At 37.8% G+C, this 22,172-nt stretch overlaps 1 non-coding gene across 1 annotated transcript; it reads left to right on the forward strand.

The window, feature by feature from the left end:
• The first annotated feature begins 17,592 nt into the window (after positions 1-17,592).
• LOC143532834 (small nucleolar RNA R71) lies at positions 17,593-17,697 on the forward strand. Its single transcript, XR_013135251.1, has one exon. It is a non-coding gene; the product is annotated as a small nucleolar RNA R71 (small nucleolar RNA).
• Positions 17,698-22,172: the final 4,475 nt, after the last annotated feature.

Consider the following 22,172-nt stretch of genomic DNA (forward strand, 5'->3'; position numbering starts at 1 on the left):
AGGATATAGCACGATCGCTTCATTCTTGGTAAAGTGCACAGTGTAATCTTTGTCACAGATCTGCGATACACTCAGCAGATTATGCTTCAGTTCTTCAACGAAATTCACTTTCTCTAAAGTCATTTTTCCATTAGTCACCGTCCCAATTCCTGTAATCCTTCCACCACTCTCTCCAGCAAAACTCACTCTTCCTCCCTGAACAGGTTTCCATTCGTGTAACAAATTCTTGTTACCCGTCATGTGCCGGGAACAGCCGCTATCCACAACCCATAGATTGTTTGCAGCCCTGTTCAACTGTTCCTGCACGATTAAAGCAGAGGATTAAAATCTGGGGACCCAAGACCTATTGGTCTTGGGTCGATACATCCCGTACTTTGGCTGTCCAAAGTTAGTATCAGAATAATTTCTATAACTCCTAAAAGGATCCCTTCTTGTAGATTGACTATGAGGCCATCCAAACCTTCGTGAATTAAATGAATTATTACTTATGGTTTGGTTGTTAGAAGTGAAAAACTGAGATCGTTTTCTTTGAAAACCTGGATTAGTCCAATGTCTGAACTTCGACGAGTTTTTATTTTTACCATTATAGTGATTACTGTTAGTTCTGTTCTCAGTTTTCGAAGGCCTCACACCTCTGAATCTCTGCTTCAGAGGGCAATCAGCAATCAGGTGTCCTAATTGATTGCATCTGAAACAACTCCTGTGTTCAACTTTATTCTCAATAGTTGTTTTAGATGTTGAGGCTGCATTACAGCCCGTTTGTCTCACATATGGTGGGACATACGGGTTTAGTGGAGAACTCTTTTCATATGATTTATGTTTCTCTCCACTTTTTGGTAACACTGCCTCTTCTTTTGTCTCACTCGACTCGGATGACTTGTCCGAATTTGATGAGACAGGACTAGGAACAGAAATCTTAACATTAGTAACAGGCTTACATGTTTCGCCTTTACTAACTTCTGGATCTTTAATCGTAACCTTAATCGGAACTGTCTGACCAAAATCAACATCAACAGATTTCTGATTACTAGGATCATAAGTATAGTTATGATTGTAAGGTGGTGGAACTTCATGATATCCAATTCCTCCCCTTTTAACTGGGGAACCTTGATCACTAACGAGGTGATCAAGTATAGCGGAGGAATTTCTAAATTGCTCAAGTTTTCTGTTTAGTTCCACCACTTTCACCTGGTGATCAGCTATCTGTTTATCCCTTTCAGCTATTAGTTTGGTTTTCTCTTCTAACACTTCATAGCTAAGATCAATTATTTGAATTTTTTCAGCTAGATTTGCTTTAAGACTTCTAATATCTTTCTCACTAGCTTTTATTTTTACCTTATAACTGTTTTCTCTAGCTTTAGTGAAATGATGATCTTCTTTTAATGTTTTAAATTGAGCATCCAAACTAACAAACTGATCAGTTATAGTTGTCAATTGTTCAGACAGGTTTTCACATTTAGTACAAGGGAGTTTAGTACTTACCTCGGAGAGCTGGTCTGTCACTTCTGCCATGTAAGCTTCATTTTCGCCAGTCACTTTCTCACTTCCTGCAGTTTCGATGTTCGCTAAATTGGCCTGTTCGAACACTTCCTCAACATGCAGATTCCAGTTGTACTCTCCATTCTGTCCGGATATCATGGCTCTATTCTCATTACCACCCCCACTCTGTTGTGTAGACCTGTTTTGACTGCGTTCTACACGTTCATTTGTGCACTCCTTCGCAAAGTGGCCATTCTGTTGACAGTTATAACACCGCACCTTTGACTTATCAAAACCTGGTCTTTCACTAACAAACTTCCTACCAGTCTTCTTCATAAACCGTTTAACCCTTCTCACAATCATTGCCATCTGCCACTGCAGATCCATCTCTTCCAGATCATCAGCATCGATCTGATCATAGTCTTCGTCCAAAGTTGCAGGATCAACAATCTTACCCTTTAATGTAATTTTCATACGAAGCAATGAAAGATGCATAGAGAGCAAACTGCTGTTCAGCAGATTTAACACTCATGGGCATCTTTGAGTAGTTGTTGTTCGAAACACTTGGGGAAAAACTACTCTTGGTTGCTTGAGGTTTAGACGTATTTGATCCACCAGCTACAAAACACACATCACCATTCATGTTGAGAGATACATGACCTTCATGTGTTGAGTTAGCGCCCGAGTCTCCCTTAGAGTAGTAAGCAGATGATTCAGACTTCGAACTTGAACTTGAGTTAACTTTTGCACCATACATTCCCGGATCCTGAACCTGATCAGTTGGTGTCTCTTTTCGAACCATGTTAAGCTCAAAAGTTCATAGTTTGTTAACTGCTGTTTCCAAGTCATAGTCGGCAAACTCTTTGTCTTCTTTCATCAATACAGTGTACATCTCCCATTTCGGTGGGAGAGCATCAAGAAGCTTTTCAACGATCTCATCTTCTTTGTAAGCAATGGAATAATTGCTGAGTTCGGTCATCAGATGATAATATCTCGTGATGATATCATCAAGTGATTCATTCTTCAGATACTTGAACACCGAGAATTGGGTTTTAAGTAGTTTAATCTTTGATGCACGAATCCCCACATTACCCTCAAAACGGTTTTCAAGTGCTTCCCATAGCTCTCTAGCAGTTTTATACTTCCTGAAGGTGTGAAGAATTTCTTGTGGAAAAGCCATAGTTATCGCAGCATGAGCTTTGCTTTCAGCCTCATACATTTTCTTTTCTTCTTCTTCCATCTTATTGTATTTCTTTATCTGTTCACGACCCTCATACAAAGCAGTTGGTGGAATGTATCTGTCTTGAATGCACACCCACATTTTAGCATCTTGGTATGTGACAATCGTCAATTTCAGGTTAACTCCGTTAACTCAACTCCGTCAATTCAAACTTAAGATCACTAAATCTATAACGCACACTTCATTACATTTAAACTAGGGTTTAAATGACGCTTAACACTTACTACATGTGTAGTCTTTCGGGATTTGCACCGAAACGCAAACGAGTTGACGCAAACGATTGATGAATAAACGAAAAACGTCAAAACAGTAATTATGTGATAATTATGTGTTAGACTTATGTGTTACGTGATAACATGGTTATGAACATTAACTCAAGATGTAAACTAGTTAGTTAAGTTAGAAAAACAACAATTGAAAGTAGAGGGACTTGAGTGTAACTTGTATGTTTATAAATATATCCTTAACAATCAACCCTAACTCATTATTATTAACCCCACAAGTCCGATCGGCCCCTCCCTCCCTTGCTCCTTGGCTGCCATCCACTATACACACACCTACAACCCTAAATTCAAGCTTTTGATTGAAGAACTAGGTGCTAGGAAGAACGCTAGAGAGAGTTTTTCGGTGACGCGCATCTTGGTGATTTAATTTGGGAAATTCTTCGCAAACAGTGAGTTCATTTTCCCCTCTTTAAACTGTTTTCAAACGCTTTTCACTTGGGGGAGATAACATACTCCACAACGCATTTAAGATTTTGTTATAAATTATATATCACTTGTAAAGGCTAAGTGGCAAACGAAACATTTGAAGTCCTACACATCGAACCGGTTAATATTTAGAATAGTGAGTCACTGTTGAGTAGTACTACTGGGTTTGACAAACCCCACCCAACGCTAAACTCGACTGGAGGTCGAGCGGGTGTAATTTTGGCTAACACGTACCATGGTCTGGATGACCTGGTGACAAGGCACTTAATAAACGAGTCAGCTTCGGTGTCGAACACTTAGTAATACTTGTTGTATAGACTAGCTACCTATCGATATATAATTGACATAACACTATCTTGTAACGCAAAACGCTGTAACGCAAAACGCTGTAACGCTGTAACGCTGTAACGCAAAACGCTGTAACGCTGTAACGCAAACGCTAAACGATTTATTTTTATATAACTTGTGAACTCACCAACCTTGTGTTGACACTTTTAGTATGTTATTCTCAGGTAGCCGAGGCGGGCGCGCGGTTTAGGAACATGCATTGCTTGAAAAACTTTTAACCATGCAAACTTACTTTTAACTGTTATCATTGGTTTTAAATCGTCCTGCGTGACGTAACATTGTTTCTATGGTTTTACGCTTCCGCACTTATTTTCATTTAAACGTTTTTATGGTTTGATTATAACTGATGATTTCTATCCTGTTAGTTCACACCCTCTGACGGTAAAACTCCGTTAGTGGATTTTGAGGGTGTGACATGGTATCTGACATATTGCTCAAACCGATCTTTCCACGCTACAAAATCGGTTCCCTTAAGCAACTTCGGTGCCTTAGTAGCTGAGCCCGCTTCCACTTCCATCTTCACCAGTTCCGTAATATTTATTGAAGACATCTTTCACGAAACACAAAGAAACCCAAAAAATAAAAAATTTATTCTTAGCAGTACTGTAGGCGAAGTTGTGGATAACTTCGCTTAGGTCTTAACTTCGCTTGAAATCTTAACTTCGCTCTCCTTTTTAAATTCGTCTGATTTGGCGAAGTTGAGAATAACTTCGCTTAAGTTAAGCGAACTTGGGAGGTAGGCGAAGTTGTGGGTAACTTCGCTTGAGATAAGCGAACTTGTGAGGAAGGCGGAGTTGTGGATAACTTCGCTTAACCTTATATCTTCACCTAAACCCTACTAACAGTGACGGCAACTTCGCCTGATGAACACGATGATTTTGCAGGTTTGATTTCTGGATTTTGCGAGGTATGCGAAGGTGTAATGGGTTGTTTATGATGGTGGGAGGTGAGTAGGACACTAAAACTCGGTAAACTCGTCCCGCGAATAGTCGAACGTAATGATTTCTACACCCGCGTGATAATCCCGAACCACACAATCACGAGCAAAAGCTCTGATACCAATTGTAGGTTCCCAGCCGGATCTACACGGAATATCTCGTTCTACGTAGGTGCGGAATCCCTACGTAAGACGTTACGAGCGTAGAAGACGATATACGTTAACACGATTAAACACACGTTACAATAAACAAAGACACGTTGTATTGCAACTGGAAACACGTGATATCAATCACCGATTACACAAACTGAATGACTCGTTACAACTCAATCTATCAATTGATTACTAAACCTAGCCGATACGATACATATATATCAGACGACAACTTCGCCTGGCATGTTCAGGCGAAGTTGTTCCTAACTTCGCTTGTTCCACAAGTTCGCCTATACAAGCGAACTTGTGAGAACTTCGCTTACATACAAAACACAAATCCAACTAACTCGATTACAGACACTATATACTGAACTACTGACATCATGCACCAACAATGAACAATGTTATGAAAAGAAAGGATATGGATGAATTCCGGGCTGTTCTTGGCTGCTACAACTGATGAGAAACGTCCCCGAGACTTGGTTCTTGTGTCTTCTTCCTTTCCTAGCCGTCACACGATCAAAACCCTAGCCGAAAAAACTTTTTCTCCTCTCTCCCTTGCTGTCCCTGCTGCGATCGGCACTCCTTCCATCTGCTAGGGTTTTTATTTTTTTTATATAATATAATATAATATGGTCTTGGCCTCCAAGATGCATACGGGTCGGGCCTTGAGCTTTGTCTTGAACTTGTATGCGTAAAAGGGCTCGTAAAATGCTCGAAAAGTCCCGGTTTCTTCATTTCTTTCACCCAAAACCTACAAGGTTATTAAACTTACGTAAAACCTATATAAAATGAGTAAAAACACATAAAATATAATATATTACGTAGATAAAAGGTGCGGAAAATACGTGTGTTTTACAACACATCACTTAGCCAGATCGGATTGCATCTGGTCAAATCTTTTGGTCAAGTATTCTAACTGAGCGGAAACAAGGGTATTAGTGTAACACCCCGTAATCGCAGCGGAAACGTAAACGGGATGAAACAGACACATCTGATATCAACCGCATTGCTTATAAAGAAAACACCACTACATTAATTTACACCATATTACATGGTTCCGAGTTTAGTTACCGTCTAGGCGTTAACACATAAGTTTTACCAACAGTACATTAACATATTTAATACAAAAAGATCATTAAGCTTCCACAAAAAGCACGCATCGTCAAGCATGTAGCAATTATTCCAGTTTGGGTGTACCTAGAAAGCATGTAAAGAAAACGGGTCAACTACGAATAGTTGGTGAGTTTCACTAATTTAAATAAACAGTGACAAATCATTATAATGATCATATATTAGCGTTGTAATTATGCTGAGCCCACAAGTGAAACCTCTAACTATCCACATACAACCCCGTGGCATACTCCGCCCACGGACCTGCCCCAAACCGCTATGCCTAACATTACATAGCAAAAATATATAACAACAAAATAGACATGTGCAACTGGCTGGGAAACATCAGCAAATCCATGCCGGACCAGTTGGGTTTGTCAGACCAATAGTACTATTCACACTCTACCGGCTTTTAGCTAATCACTCGTGTTGCGGGGCCTTACAATGTTAGTAACTCAGACAATTACCATCTTAGTACATTTCCGTACGATTCCCGTACAATAAAATATATATAAATACACGCAAATCCATGCGTTCAGTATGTACTTAAACATTTCAATAGTAACATGCTTTCCGCCCCGAGAAAATATTTAAAAACAATTCAGAAAAAGGGGCTCGTGAAACTCACCTTATTGCAATCAAGTAGGTAACACAGTACGCAGCTACTAATCCGGATCTGTAATACGATCCCTAAGTTCGTTACTATACAATCACTATTAATATAACTTTAACCGTGTTAACCGGTACATCTGGGGACACTGTTAACCCAGTACTGTACCCGTTCCGGGGGCAATGTTAACCCAGAAACACTTCTCCGGACTCCGATTGTGATATCATTTAGAGTTCAATAGTTAAAATTACTATTAGTTCGTTTCCCCGTTTTGCGTGCCTAGCACGGTTATCCGTTTTTACGTTTCAAAAATGAGTTTGGTCACACACGACCCGAAAATAGTTGTTGACTGATAATTTAAATAAAGTTGTGAAAATAGAGCTCGGTTTGGACGCCCCGATTGGCCGCGGGACCCGTTTTCGTCTTTAGTGTACCGGAAACTGTTAAATCGGATAAAATTACTCAAATCTTCCGAATTATTTTCGGATGATTTATTTTTACCTGTTTAACTCAGTTATATAAAAATAGTTCATTTTTAGGGTTTTTATACACCAGTCAGCTCGTTTAGGCGAACTTTACCGGTTTACGCGTTTTAAGCTTTAAAAGTTTGTTTTTATTTTCTTTTTAGCACAAATAATTATCCGTTTAATTTCGGATATTGAAATTTTGCAAAAATCACTTTTTGACAGTGGGGAATTTTATAAAAATATTTCCAGAATAAATTTTTATATTTAAAATTTATTTATCTATTTTTAAACACCATTTAAACACTAAATATGTCGTAAATACCAAAGGACCTTAGAAAAATCCCAAATTTTTCCTGGATGACCCCTGCCATCCACATAGTCCCCTGTAATTTTTCCAGAACCAAAATCCCTTTTTACATGCCATTTTCACTAAAACCGAGCTAGAAAACCCTAGAACTCGTTTAACCGAAAAGCCTACTTAGACTTCTCCAACTAACCTAAAATTTTGTGTGTGACTTTTAAATGTTATAAAAAGCTTATCTGGAATTTTCCAGAATTTGTCATGATATTTAACTATTTTTCACCATTTTTAGCCAAAACCGAGCATTAAATTCACCAAATATTCATCCTTTGTCCAAAAATTACCAAATTTTCACAGATCTCATATTTTCATGTGTAGATCATCTCTGTGAAATTTCGTAGCCTAACTCTAAACGTACCATAATCTGTCCAAAACACTCATAAACGAACATAAACCGAATATACCTTTTGTTTTCCGCCACTACAAGCTACAAACTCGTCTTTCCGCCTTATCTACCACTAAATACAGAACCTAAAACCAACATACCACAATACCAAGCAAGTTACACTCACCATCAAGCCTCTTACACTATAGTTTCGGTTATTGTTTCAAAACTAAAGTTTAAACCGTAAAAATTCGTTTTTGGTTCGTTTAACTCCTTTCTTGGACCAAGATCCCTTGAATAACCGTATACATCACTTGATCATGCAAGAATCGGTTTCATCTCGGGTTTTCACCCTTTTTCACTTGAAACCTCATTTTCTTGCAAATAACTCAAGAAAAGAAGATGGAAACGTAAATAACTCGATCTTTACCTTGTTTTTCTTGCTACAATCTCGGGTTTTAGTTCATAATTTGGAGAGAGCTGAAGATCTTGAAATGGTTGGTTTAGAAAAAAAATAACAAATGGCAAGGGGTTATACCCCAATGCCGATCGGACCAAGAGGGGAGGTGGGGTGGGACCCACCTTTCGATTCCTAGCCACACATTTGGATTTTGGCAATCCGGATAATGTTTTGGATAATCTGGTTCAGTTTGTTTTTCGGTTAAATGTTTAATTCGGCTTAAAACGAGGCTAAAATGGTCGTTTTCGGCTTAAAAAAGAAATTTATATAAAACCGATTTAAAAACTATAAAAACTTAAACCATGACTTTTATTAACTTAAAACATCATATTATTAATAATTGCGCATCTTTTTCGGCTTGATCGATCGTCTCTTGCTCGGTTTGGTATTGAAGGTTTCGTTTAACGTACCGACGTACCATTAAATCGAAAATTCTTTTTCTGAGCTTTAATTCACTTATCCCGAAGCTTTAATACTTCGTAAACATCACTAAATATCATATATCTCGTCTATAATGTAATCCTCGATTCGTTCGGGTTTCAATAACTATCGATCGATTAATCGCATATTCAATACGATGAATTATATATTCACGTACAATCAATACAGTGAATCATGTCTTCTCGTATAATTACTATGGTAATTCATGTACCCGACATTAAATATAACGTAACTATTGTCTACCGGTTAGGGTATACCTGGTTTCGTCGGAATCGTTACATTCTCCCCCTGTTAAGAAATTTCGTCCTCGAAATTTTACACGCCCACTATCCCCTTCCGAGAGATAGGTGGGGGTTTTTCCTTCAGAATTCACCCTCGCGTTACCAGGTATAATCTGGTCCTCGCTGTGAATTCCACTTAATCTTAATCAATAAAGCTTGGTGTGTCCAAACTGTTTAGTTTTCCCGTCTACTATCTCTACGGAATTATTTATGATATCAAGCATGTCTTCTATGAGTACCTCCATTACTAGTACTTTCGTTGCCTCATCGCTTAGGTACTTTTCAATCCGTATACATGGCAAAACATCATGTATAGTACTTAGCTCCTGGAGTACTTTAATCGATAAACTAAATGACCAATCATGGAGATAGTCTCATAAGGTCCAATATATTAAGGAGCTATTTTCGGTTTTGCCAAACCTTATATCACCTCTCGAAGGTGATGCCTTAAAAATGCCTTGTCACCTCTTTCCAGTGACAATGGTTTCCTTTGAATGTTGGCATAAATCCTTTGCCAATCTCGCGCTGCTTTCCACTTATCTTAAATATTATAAATCCGATTGGTTGTTTTCGAATCAATTCAAATCTTATGGCTTGAGTGACGCCCATTTTCAATTTAACAAATTGGTGATAATTACTTCACCCATAGAAAGCTTCAAGCTCTCGATGCTTCCTTCCCCGCCTTCCAATAATGGAAGTAGGATGACTATTTCGATCTGAGATAATTGAAAATGGTACTCCACGACGAGATACCATTTCACCATCATGAATTTGGGCGAGAATTCATTGTGGTAATCGTCATGGTTTGGGATGAAATGCGAGGATTGGTTAATCGATCCGCAATTACCCAATTTACATCATACCTTTGATATATCTTGGGAATTTGCGTCCCGAAATCCATTGTAATTTATTCCCACTATCCTTGGCGAATTTTCTGTCGTTGTGGCGTTCCCTAGGGTTTTCGGTGTGCCGCCTTATCTCTTGCATAACTTAATTATTCACCAACATACGTAACCATATCTTTCTCCAAACTTGGCCATTAATAAAATCCTTTCAGATGTTCGTATCATCAATAGTCTAATCCGATCCTCTCTACTTAATCATCGGCTACTATATTAGCCTTACCTGGACGATATCGGATTCCACAATCCTAATCGTTTAACAATTTTACCCGTCTTCGTTGAATATGAGACTGCGGTCTCTTATCATCTATAAAATTTGTACATTTGCGTCGTACAAAGGATTATGAGTTGGGTAATGCTAAAAATTCTTCAATAAACCGCTAATAGTCTCCGGCTAGTCCTAAAAATTGGCGCATTTCCTTTGGCGCCTTGGGTGACTGCCAATTTTAATGGTTTCTATCTTATTTGGATCTATGTGAAATCCTTGTTGCTTTACAACATGACCAACGGATTATGCTTTCTGTATTCAAAATCACGTTTAGAAAACTTCGTGTACAACTCCTCTTGCTTTAACACTTCCACAATTTTCCTTAACCGTCGTTCGTGCTCTTCTTTACGTTGCAATTATATCAAAATATCATCAATGAATGCTATGACAAATTTGTCAAAATAAAGTTTACAGACTCGGTTCATGAGTTCCATGAACACTGCCTGCGCATTTGTTAGCCTGAACGGCATAAATAAGAATTCATAATGGCCGTAACGAGTCCGAAACGCTGTTGTTGCAACGTCCTCCTCTTGGATTTTTCATTTGGTGATAACTATATCTAAGATCAATTTTCTAAAAATAAATCGCCCCTTGCAGTTGGTTAAACAGATCATTTACTTCGAAGAAGTGAATACCTATTCTTGATCGTCACTTTATTCAATTCTCACTAATCAATACATATCCTAACACTTCCGTCCTTCATTTCCCCAAATAACACTGGTGCACCCCATGGTGACTAACTAGATCGTATAAAACCTTATCCAATAATTCTTGCATTTCAGTTGGTGCAAGTCGGTAAGATACTTTGGCAATAGGATATGCTCCTGGTATTAGATCGATACGAATTTCAACTTGTCATGCTGGTGGTATTCCGGACAGTTTTTTTTTTTTTTTTTTTTTTTTGTGGGAAAACTTCTGGATATTTACGTATCACCGGAACATCTTCTATATGTTTTCTTTTAAATCTGTGGCAATCACGTTTGTTAAATACACCACGTCTTCTTGACGTAAATGTTATAACATCTCAAGATAAGATTAGAGTGGTAACATAATACCGTACACTTTTCTCTGTATCTAATCGCTTCATCGTCCGAAAGAGAGCTTCTAATCATCTTCTTTTCATATTTGATTTCAGCTTCATGTTGAGTTAGCCAATCCATGTTAACTATTACGTCAAAACTTCTTAACTTTACTGGTCGTAGGTCAATAAGGAAAGGTTAATCGTTCAGAATAATAGGACAATTCCGAACAATTTAGTTAACCATTAGGGATTTACCGTTAGCGATTCTACAGTATAGGGTTCTATAGTTTCACTGATCGGTATCTTTCCAAATGGTAGGAGGTTAACAGGAACTAACTTCTATCGGCGACCGTAAAAATATCACTGAAGCCTATTGATTTAAAACTACAACATACTTAATACCACCTTTGGATCATGACGTGCTTTATTCGAATTACTCACAAAAGCACGGCTCCTTGCTTGATCAGAGGTTGATGCTTGTCATGAGGTTCGTCTTCAAACGACACCTTGGTTCAACCTTGGGCAATTTCTCTTGAAACGTTCTGTACTGTCACATTCATAGCAAGTACAACTGTTTGGCATAATTTGATTTCTTTGGATGGATTGTTATTGAAGCTGTTGGGTTCGGAGTGGTTGTACACGAATGGGCTGGGGTCGCCGGTTCACATGGCTTCAATTGGTTCTACAATTGGGGCATTACGTCCATCTTTACCACACCTGTGGCCTACTATCACTCGACATTCTCCTTCCTGCCGATAACCATATTTTCCACATTTAGGGAAAGAGCCTTCATGCGGTTCATGTTTTCACACCAGAACTAGTCTTAGTATAATTCTGGGTTGTAGGACATACCTACTTATTCAAAAGCCTATCTTGCACTATACCTTTATCATTTCTCTTCTTTAACACTCGACGTCTCACCTAACGTCCTTCCAGTCCGCTTCCCATAGAGTCAAATATATCAATGCTGGCTTGTGACACAACCCTTCCAAAGGTTGTATATTTTACAGGATTGACTATACTCCTTATCGATGGAGTTAGTCCCCAATATAGCGCTCACTTCGCTTAGTTTCAGGAGTAATTAGCCATGTTATCAGACATGACAATTCCTTCAAACGATTAGCGTGTTCTAAGTGATCAGCACACAACATTTCTATCTTCCATAGCTCAGTTTCCAATCTCTGAACTTAATTACTTGAATAAAATTGCTCTAGCCCAAGAATTTTAAATTCTGACCATATCATCTGAGTAAAAATTTTCTAACTATAATTTTGTACCATCGTGTTCCATCACGATACAACATAATCTACCAACATATCTGTAGCATATTTCACTACACAATGTTCTAGACTCTTACCAATATCCTTAACCATTTCGATCTTTTCTATCCACTCGCTATTCTATTAATCTCTTTACCATCAGTAAACTATTAATAATTTCCTTAACACAACCAACAAACATATCCTTCATACCAGATCTAATTCATTACGACTACTATTCATGTTTAATTTATAACTAATACTTGTAGTCATAATAGTATTCGGTGGGACATTATCACTCCTAGTAATAACACTAAGAATTGAAATATTTATATTCATGTGATTGCTCGATCTATAATTCTGCGATCACATTTGCATCAACACTAGCAATGATCTGTGATACGACATTCGGTATCATCATCTGCTATCTTTGAGCAATCAACTGAATCATATCAATCTCCATCATTGGAGTTACTCTTTTTATGTCATTCTGCCGTACCCATCCCGTACACAGTAATCAATACTAATCTCACCGTATAACTCGTTACCAGCTCAATCATAACAGCAGGTACACATACACACCAAATGTTATCATACATATTACACATACCAGTATCTAGTATATATGTCCCACAAATATAATAACATATGGACTTAACCTGTTGTCGGTTAACGTTTAAATATGTTTCATAACCCTTGTCACCAACTGACATATAGATCTTTCTCAATAAAGATTAATGTTTAATATGCTTGATTTCAATATCATTCTGCATGTCAGCATAACCGATACATGCTCACCGTGAGCACCAAACGACTACGTACCACGGAGTTATAACATCCGTGTCTATTTGTATATCCGGCATACACGGTTTACCACTTACGAACGAACAACCAACTGTGCTATAATGATTCCAACACCTCTTTGTGTATGGGTAATCATTCTATATACGTGGGTATAGGCATCTAACGGATGTAAGGATAACATAGGGAGTTGCAAGGTTCAGGGTAATTGCGAAACCCATGTTACCTTCAAATATTATCAATTACTATTATGGGAAACTCTATCACTTGCTCAGTCAATGTCCGCAGACGTTCTAGGTTCGCTAAAATCGGTAATTCTCGATCTGGAGGTGGTATGTCTCATATGTTTGAGAGTGAGAAATACACATATATATTTCTATATATTATTTTTATCTGCTCATTTATTATTATTATTATTATTTATTTTATTTATTTATTTATTTATTTTTTTTTTTTTTTTACCTTAATGGAATAAGAATGGGTTCGAGTACAGGTCCGTCCGTACGTGAGGGTTGGCGGTTCGGGTGAACATAGGGGGTTATTAGGATATACGGTACCGGTGTTGGTAGGGTAAGGGATTTATCAATTTTGGTTGAGAGTGGCGGTTACTAGATATTTCTGGTTAATGTCAAACGGGAGATCTAATTTGGTACTATCATAACTATGGCCCGATAAGTCAGACTTATCATCAACCGATGCTCTAGAAATTTCAGCATCCTCGGTACTTTATTATTTCATCCCCCGGTTCCTTATCCGGGTCCTATTTCTCAATACATGTACCCACAAGATATGTACATATATATATATACACATTAGCACGCATAAATAATATTATATACTTTACACATATGTTGCCATTTTTACCTATTAATGTACCCAGTGACTTCCCCTGAATTCCCTCGTGCAGACAAGTCTGCTATTATGTTCCGGACCATAATAACTCACTTGTCCGACCGAGTTCATCCCGATACTCGTCACCATATATTATTAGTTGATATTCAGATCCTATAATACTTGAGCTACTGGTTATATTTTAGGTATCTTTTAAAGACATCATAATTCTTTATAACCAATGGCTCTGATACCAACTTCTGTAACACCCCGTAATCGCAGCGGAAACGTAAACGGGATGCAACAGACATGTCTGATATCAACCGCATTGCTTATAAAGAAAACACCACTACATTAATTTACACCATATTACATGGTTCCGAGTTTAGTTACCGTCTAGGCGTTAACACATAAGTTTTACCAACAGTACATTAACATATTTAATACAAAAAGATCATTAAGCTTCCACAAAAAGCACGCATCGTCAAGCATGTAGCAATTATTCCAGTTTGGGTGTACCTAGAAAGCATGTAAAGAAAACGGGTCAACTACGAATAGTTGGTGAGTTTCACTAATTTAAATAAACAGTGACAAATCATTATAATGATCATATATTAGCGATGTAATTATGCTGAGCCCACAAGTGAAACATCTGACTATCCACATACAACCCCGTGGCATACTCCGCCCACGGACCTACCCCAAACCGCTATGCCTAACATTACATAGCAAAAATATATAACAACAAAATAGACATGTGCAACTGGCTGGGAAACATTAGCAAATCCATGTCGGACCAGTTGGGTTTGTCAGACCAATAGTACTATTCACACTCTACCGGCTTTTAGCTAATCACTCGTGTTGCGGGGCCTTACAATGTTAGTAACTCAGACAATTACCATCTTAGTACATTTCCGTACGATTCCCGTACAATAAAATATATATAAATACACGCAAATCCATGCGTTCAGTATGTACTTAAACATTTCAATAGAAACATGCTTTCCGCCCCGAGAAAATATATAAAAACAATTCAGAAAAAGGGGCTCGTGAAACTCACCTTATTGCAATCAAGTAGGTGACACAGTACGCAGCTACTAATCCGGATCTGTAATACGATCCCTAAGTTCGTTACTATACAATCACTATTAATATAACTTTAACCGTGTTAACCGGTACATCTGGGACACTGTTAACCCAGTACTGTACCCGTTCCGGGGGCAATGTTAACCCAGAAACACTTCTCCGGACTTCGATTGTGATATCATTTAGAGTTCAATAGTTAAAATTACTATTAGTTCGTTTTCCCCGTTTTGCGTGCCTAGCACGGTTATCCGTTTTTACGTTTCAAAAATGAGTTTGGTCACACACGACCCGAAAATAGTTGTTGACTGATAATTTAATTAAATTTGTGAAATTAGAGCTCGGTTTAGACGCCCCGATTGGCCGCGGGACCTGTTTCCGTCTTTAGTGTACCGGAAACTGTTAAATCGGATAAAATTACTCAAATCTTCCGAATTATTTTCGGATGATTTATTTTTACCTGTTTAACTCAGTTATATGAAAATAGTTCATTTTTAGGGTTTTTATACACCAGTCAGCTCGTTTAGGCGAACTTTACCGGTTTACGCGTTTTAAGCTTTAAAAGTTTGTTTTTATTTTCTTTTTAGCACAAATAATTATCCGTTTAATTTCGGATATTGAAATTTTGCAAAAATCACTTTTTGACAGTGGGGAATTTTATAAAAATATTTCCAGAATAAATTTTTATATTTAAAATTTATTTATCTATTTTTAAACACCATTTAAACACTAAATATGTCGTAAATACCAAAGGACCTTAGAAAAATCCCAAATTTTTCCTGGATGACCCCTGCCATCCACATAGTCCCCTGTAATTTTTCCAGAACCAAAATCTCTTTTTACATGCCATTTTCACTAAAACCGAGCTAGAAAACCCTAGAACTCGTTTAACCGAAAAGCCTACTTAGACTTCTCCAACTGACCTAAAATTTTGTGTGTGACTTTTAAATGTTATAAAAAGCTTATCTGGAATTTTCCAGAATTTGTCATGATATTTAACTATTTTTCACCATTTTTAGCCAAAACCGAGCATTAAATTCACCAAATATTCATCCTTTGTCCAAAAATTACCAAATTTTCACAGATCTCATATTTTCATGTGTAGATCATCTCTGTGAAATTTCGTAGCCTAACTCTAAACGTACCATAATCTGTCCAAAACACTCATAAACGAACATAAACCGAATATACCTTTTGTTTTCCGCCACTACAAGCTACAAACTCGTCTTTCCGCCTTATCTACCACTAAATACAGAACCTACAACCAACATACCACAATACCAAGCAAGTTACACTCACCATCAAGCCTCTTACACTATAGTTTCGGTTATTGTTTCAAAACTAAAGTTTAAACCGTAAAAATTCGTTTTTGGTTCGTTTAACTCCTTTCTTGGACCAAGATCCCTTGTATAACCCGTATACATCACTTGATCATGCAAGAATCGGTTTCATCTCGGGTTTTCACCATTTTTCACTTGAAACCTCATTTTCTTGCAAATAACTCAAGAAAAGAAGATGGAAACGTAAATAACTCGATCTTTACCTTGTTTTTCTTGCTACAATCTCGGGTTTTAGTTCATAATTTGGAGAGAGTTGAAGATCTTGCAATGGTTGGTTTAGAAAAAAAATAACAAATGGCAAGGGGTTATACCCCAATGCCGATCGGACCAAGAGGGGAGGTGGGGTGGGAACCACCTTTCGATTCCTAGCCACACATTTGGATTTTGGCAATCCGGATAATGTTTTGAATAATCTGGTTCAGTTTGTTTTTTGGTTAAATGTTTAATTCGGCTTAAAACGAGGCTAAAATGGTCGTTTTCGGCTTAAAAAAGAAATTTATATAAAAGCGATTTAAAAACTATAAAAACTTAAACCATGACTTTTATTAACTTAAAACATCATATTATTAATAATTGCGCATCTTTTTCGGCTTGATCGATCGTCTCTTGCTCGGTTTGGTATTGAAGGTTTCGTTTAACGTACCGACGTACCATTAAATCGAAAATTCTTTTTCTGAGCTTTAATTCACTTATCCCGAAGCTTTAATACTTCGTAAACATCACTAAATATCATATATCTCGTCTATAATGTAATCCTCGATTCGTTCGGGTTTCAATAACTATCGATCGATTAATCGTATATTCAATACGATGAATTATATATTCACGTACAATCAATACAGTGAACCATGTATTCTCGTATAATTACTATGGTAATTCATGTACCCGACATTAAATATAACGTAACTATTGTCTACCGGTTAGGGTATACCTGGTTTCGTCGGAATCGTTACAATTAGAATCGACATGAAGAACGCCCTTAGTGGAAGGGATACTACGAGGCAGATTATATGCAAAATTCTTCTTAGCAGCTCGCTTCAAGACATCCAACGCCTCGTTGGGAGTACACCTACCGAAATCTCCTCCCGCAACTTGATCAACGGCCTGCTTCTATGCTCCGGATAAAGCATCAAAGAACGTACGACACTGAAGACCGCGACTCAAACCGTGATGAGGGCATTTTCTCAACAAGCCCTTGAACCTCTCCCATGCAGCATGAAGTGACTCATCATCATCAACACAAAAACCAGTGATTTTAGCCCGGTATCTTGCAGTTTTATCGGGTGGAAAGTATTGAAGAAGAAACTGCTCAACCAATTGGTTCCAAGTGGTGATGGAACCGGAAGGGAGTGCCTCTAACCACTCCAAGGCAGCCCCACAAAGTGAAAACGGAAAAAGTCAGAGTCTCACGGCATCGTCCGCACACCCCTGGATCTTGAATGTTGCACATAATCAAAGGAAATGCGCAACATGAGAATGAGGGTCCTCGTTCGAGAGGCCATGGAAAGAAACGGAATTTTCAACCATATGAATAATACTCGACTTGATCTCGAAACTCACGGTAATATCGGACTCCGTGACACCGCTGCCGTAGCCATCGAGGGACGGCGTGGCGAAATCATCCATGCGACCTTGATTGTTCGGATCCGCCATTTCTTCAACCTCGGGATTCGTGTCCTCCTCTACAACTTTGTTTTCAAAGACCTCGGCAATCTCGCGTGCTCTCCTCCTAAAACCTTCTCGAAGATGTCGCTCGGGTTCAGAAAAGGGAGAAACAAGATCAGGACCGGGTGTGGTGGACATGCATCACCCGAAAGAAACGCGGAATGGAAATAGACAAGACACAGAAAACTATCTAAAAATATAACTAAAATAAAATAAAACAAGATGAATAAAAATGAAATAAACAAAAATAACATAGAGCAAAAATATCAACAAGGCAAATCAATTACTTGTATCGTTTTCAAAAGTAAAGCACCGTGTCCCCGGCAACGGCGCCAAAAATTTGACGTGTGCGAATATATATATAAAAGTTTCACACAAATCGGGTTTTAAAAATGATTTTCATCAACAACCAAACCACACACGAAAGGCAAGTGTACCTATCGTTTGTAGCAAAGTATCGGAAAGAACCGAGTGTCAATCCATGGACACGGCTAACTTTTGATACTAAATATTTGTAATTAATTTAACCAAACAAACAATCCAAATAATTTGTTCAAGTAACTAAACTAGAATACAATAATAACAAAGCAAATGAAATACTACTAATAATCAATCCAAACAAGGCTACTTAGACTATGCATCTACTCAACTTAGTGACAAAATAGCAATGATAATGACAAACATCATGTATTAAGCACCAACATCAAATTCCAATCAAGGCAACCTAATACTAGCAACAAAACAACATGATGGGTTTTCAACAAGTTAATAACCATAGATTAGTAAGTTTGTCAAAACTACCTAATCTCATAATCAAAGGAAAGCTAGAATGAAAACAACAAACTAACCACCTAAAATCATGTAAAATAGACAAGTTCAAGAATACTAGTTAAACACATGAAACTTTTAATTAGCAAGATATGAACCAAGAATTATGGCCTTAATCCCTAGCAAATATTAACCAACTCAAAGAATCATATTATCACCATACAATTTTCCAATATCAAGTGATAGGTTTCATGCTTGTTAAAATTCATAACCAAGTTAATTTCCACTAGTCATTCCTAATTTAATGATATAAACAAAGTATGCATACACAAACTAAGTTCATAAACAAATGCTCAACACATAGTTTTCCAACATATTATGGTTAAACATTTATCAAACTAACAAGACTAGGAATTAAAACAAGCATTCAACCATCAAACTCTATTCAAGAACATGTCATAAACTTGAAGAACACCAACTTGCCAAAATCATGCATAGATAAAATATCACATAAGTAGAAGTTTCAACATAATCTAAGTAGTAAAAGTATTAGCCCATAAGGCTTGATACAACAAACAAAATCAAAGTAGTCTTACAAAGCATTGTTAGGAACAAGAAATTGCAAACTAAGGTGAATGATGAATGCTACTTGCAAGGATGATCATACAAGATGGAAGCCTTGAATTCTCTCTAGCAAACACACAATAATTTTCCAGCAATTTAGAGAATTCCCCTAAGGCTCCACACTTGAAATGGGAGTAGTGGAGGTGTATTTAAGCTTTCTGGACGTCTGGCACGGGCCCATGCACGGGCATGCACAGTCGTGCATATAAGTGGAAAGTCAACACCCTGCTTTAGTCTGACCAAAAGGGCAGACTTCTCTGTTCTGGCACGGTCACCGGCACGGGCCCGCACGGCCGTGCAGGTCATGCACGGTCATCCGCACGACCATGCACGGTCGTGCACTTTTGAATTTTTGCGGCACTGGCTTGCATCTCTGGGAAGCACGGTCGTGCAAGATCTTGCACTGACGTGCGTGGTCGGCAGATTGCTGATTTTGTCCACGAAACGCCCTCTTTTCTTTTTTTCTTTGTCGAGCGGGCGCCCGGACCTGCAAATTAACAAATAACTCAAATAAGTACCAAAAACAATGAATTTGCATGGAGTTCGGCTAAAATATGAGGAAAATTTGGTGTAATAAGATGTACACTTTGTGTTACATCAACACATAACCCGAATGTAGACGTGTAATTCTTGCAAAGGTAGTACGCATGTAACCGGTGGGGAAAATCAAAAAGTAAAGATGAAATATACAGTAATTTCAAATAAATAATTTTTAAACCAACCTGTTTTGATCCAAATCCCGATCTGACCCGATACTGTTCTTGTCACACCCCGACTCAGGGCCTGGGTGCGACACCCGTTAGTTGGTATCCAGTTTTGAAAATATATCAGAGTTGTGGGTTATTAGCGGAAATCTTTTAAAATATATTATTCGTTTATAAAATGTCGGGTTAGAATACCCGTTTGGATATTGTAAAATATCAGCGGAAGTCTTTTCAGATAAAATATTATTATATTGAAATCTCAGGAGTTGAATACCCGTTTGATAATTTAAATACATATCTTTTGAAAATATCATATTTTATAATATTCTGAATAAAATATCTGAGCAATCAGATCCCCTTTAATGACTATGTCTCCAATTTTCTATCAGTCTTGCCTGTCAGTTCTATTCTTTACAGTTCCCTGAAAGGTAGGGAAAAATACGTCAGCACACAGCCGGTGAATGACGCTGACTCAATAATACCAGTGTGTAAACAATAACAATACCTTTGTGACAATACTCATTAGGCACCCAACTCAATTGGGTTACAATTACCCTAAGTACATGTACAATTAATCATATACACAATATCATTTCTCTGATCAGTCCCGTAGACTACCAGATGCGTGTTTGATGATATGCATGGCCTCGGGGAAATCCGAGTCACCATGTATGTATGGATCCAGACACATGTATACTCTTAATTTGAGTATGCCCGTTTCTCATTATTGTAACACAAAGTTTTAAGTATTCGTAAATCCTATGTAAACAGTTCAGACTCTAAAAGAGTTGTAAAAGGTTGGGGCGTATTCACCTTTTATGATTGTAATCAGTTTCTGACACTAATTCATGTATATTGATCAGTTTCTGTTACTGACCCCTGTCTGTAAATCAGTTTCTGTTACTGATTCCTGTTTCTGTTTTCAGCTTTCAGATTGATTGATTGGCTGTTATCTTGGACCTATAATACAACTATAACATTTGTATAAATATCTAGATTAACGGTCTAGCTTCAGACCCCGTAGTCTGTTTTGTATAGTTGTAACCTTGATAATTTATTTGTTTGTATAACACATGTGGACATTTAGTCCTTTTATTTATTTATTAATTATATATCAGGTTTCTTCTTCAGGAAGAAACATTTATACTAAGTTTCTTCTTCAAGAAGAAACATTACATTACCTGTGTGAATGGTATCTTTCTTAATCATTAAGAAATACTATTTAATTATATCCTTTGCATGAAAATGATTACGTTTCTTAATCATGAAGTAACTATAATTAGATTATAACCTGTGCTTATGAAAAGCTATATTATACTTAACAGTGATCAAGGTTCGGGCTATACCCCCGACTATGGTCTAAGCTATTATAATAATAATAAAATAATAACTTAATCAGAACCCCTACCTCGTACGGGTTTTTGGAGTTAAATGCTTATGATTGATCGAGCGGCACTTCTACTCTATATCGCGTAACAGAGCTTACACCGTCAGAGCTTTGGAGTTTGGCACGCTTCACGAGGTTGGTACGCCTTTCGACGTCGCCACGCTTTTCGAGGTCAGCACGCAAAACGATACAAAACGTGTGAAAAGTGAAGTGGTTGGTGTGAGTTGGAATGTGCCGAACACCCCTCTATTTATATCTGAAATTCTGCATCTTCATGTATCGCGAATATGCACTAGCTTTGCTGAGTCAGCAGTAGGGTTGCCACGTGTCACCAGGTGTTGCCACGTGTCTCCATGTGTCACGCATGCAGAGATGTAACTTCGCATATCGCGAAGATGCCTGATCTGCAACTTCGCGTATCGCAAAGATGCTCCGAAGTCGGTCCAAGTCTTTTGTCTTTTGCGTATCGCGAAGATGCCTGATCTGCAACTTCGCGTATCGCGAAGATGCAAGTTTTTAGATTTTCATTTTCAGTCCTTGTACTATCCAAAAATACTAAAGCAGCCCTTATGCGACGATGCGAAGTGCCAAGTG

Source organism: Bidens hawaiensis, unplaced genomic scaffold (genome assembly GCF_021521415.1).
Source record: "Bidens hawaiensis isolate Kalapana, Puna unplaced genomic scaffold, B.hawaiensis_p1.1 tig00009543_1, whole genome shotgun sequence".
Lineage (NCBI taxonomy): Eukaryota > Viridiplantae > Streptophyta > Magnoliopsida > Asterales > Asteraceae > Bidens > Bidens hawaiensis.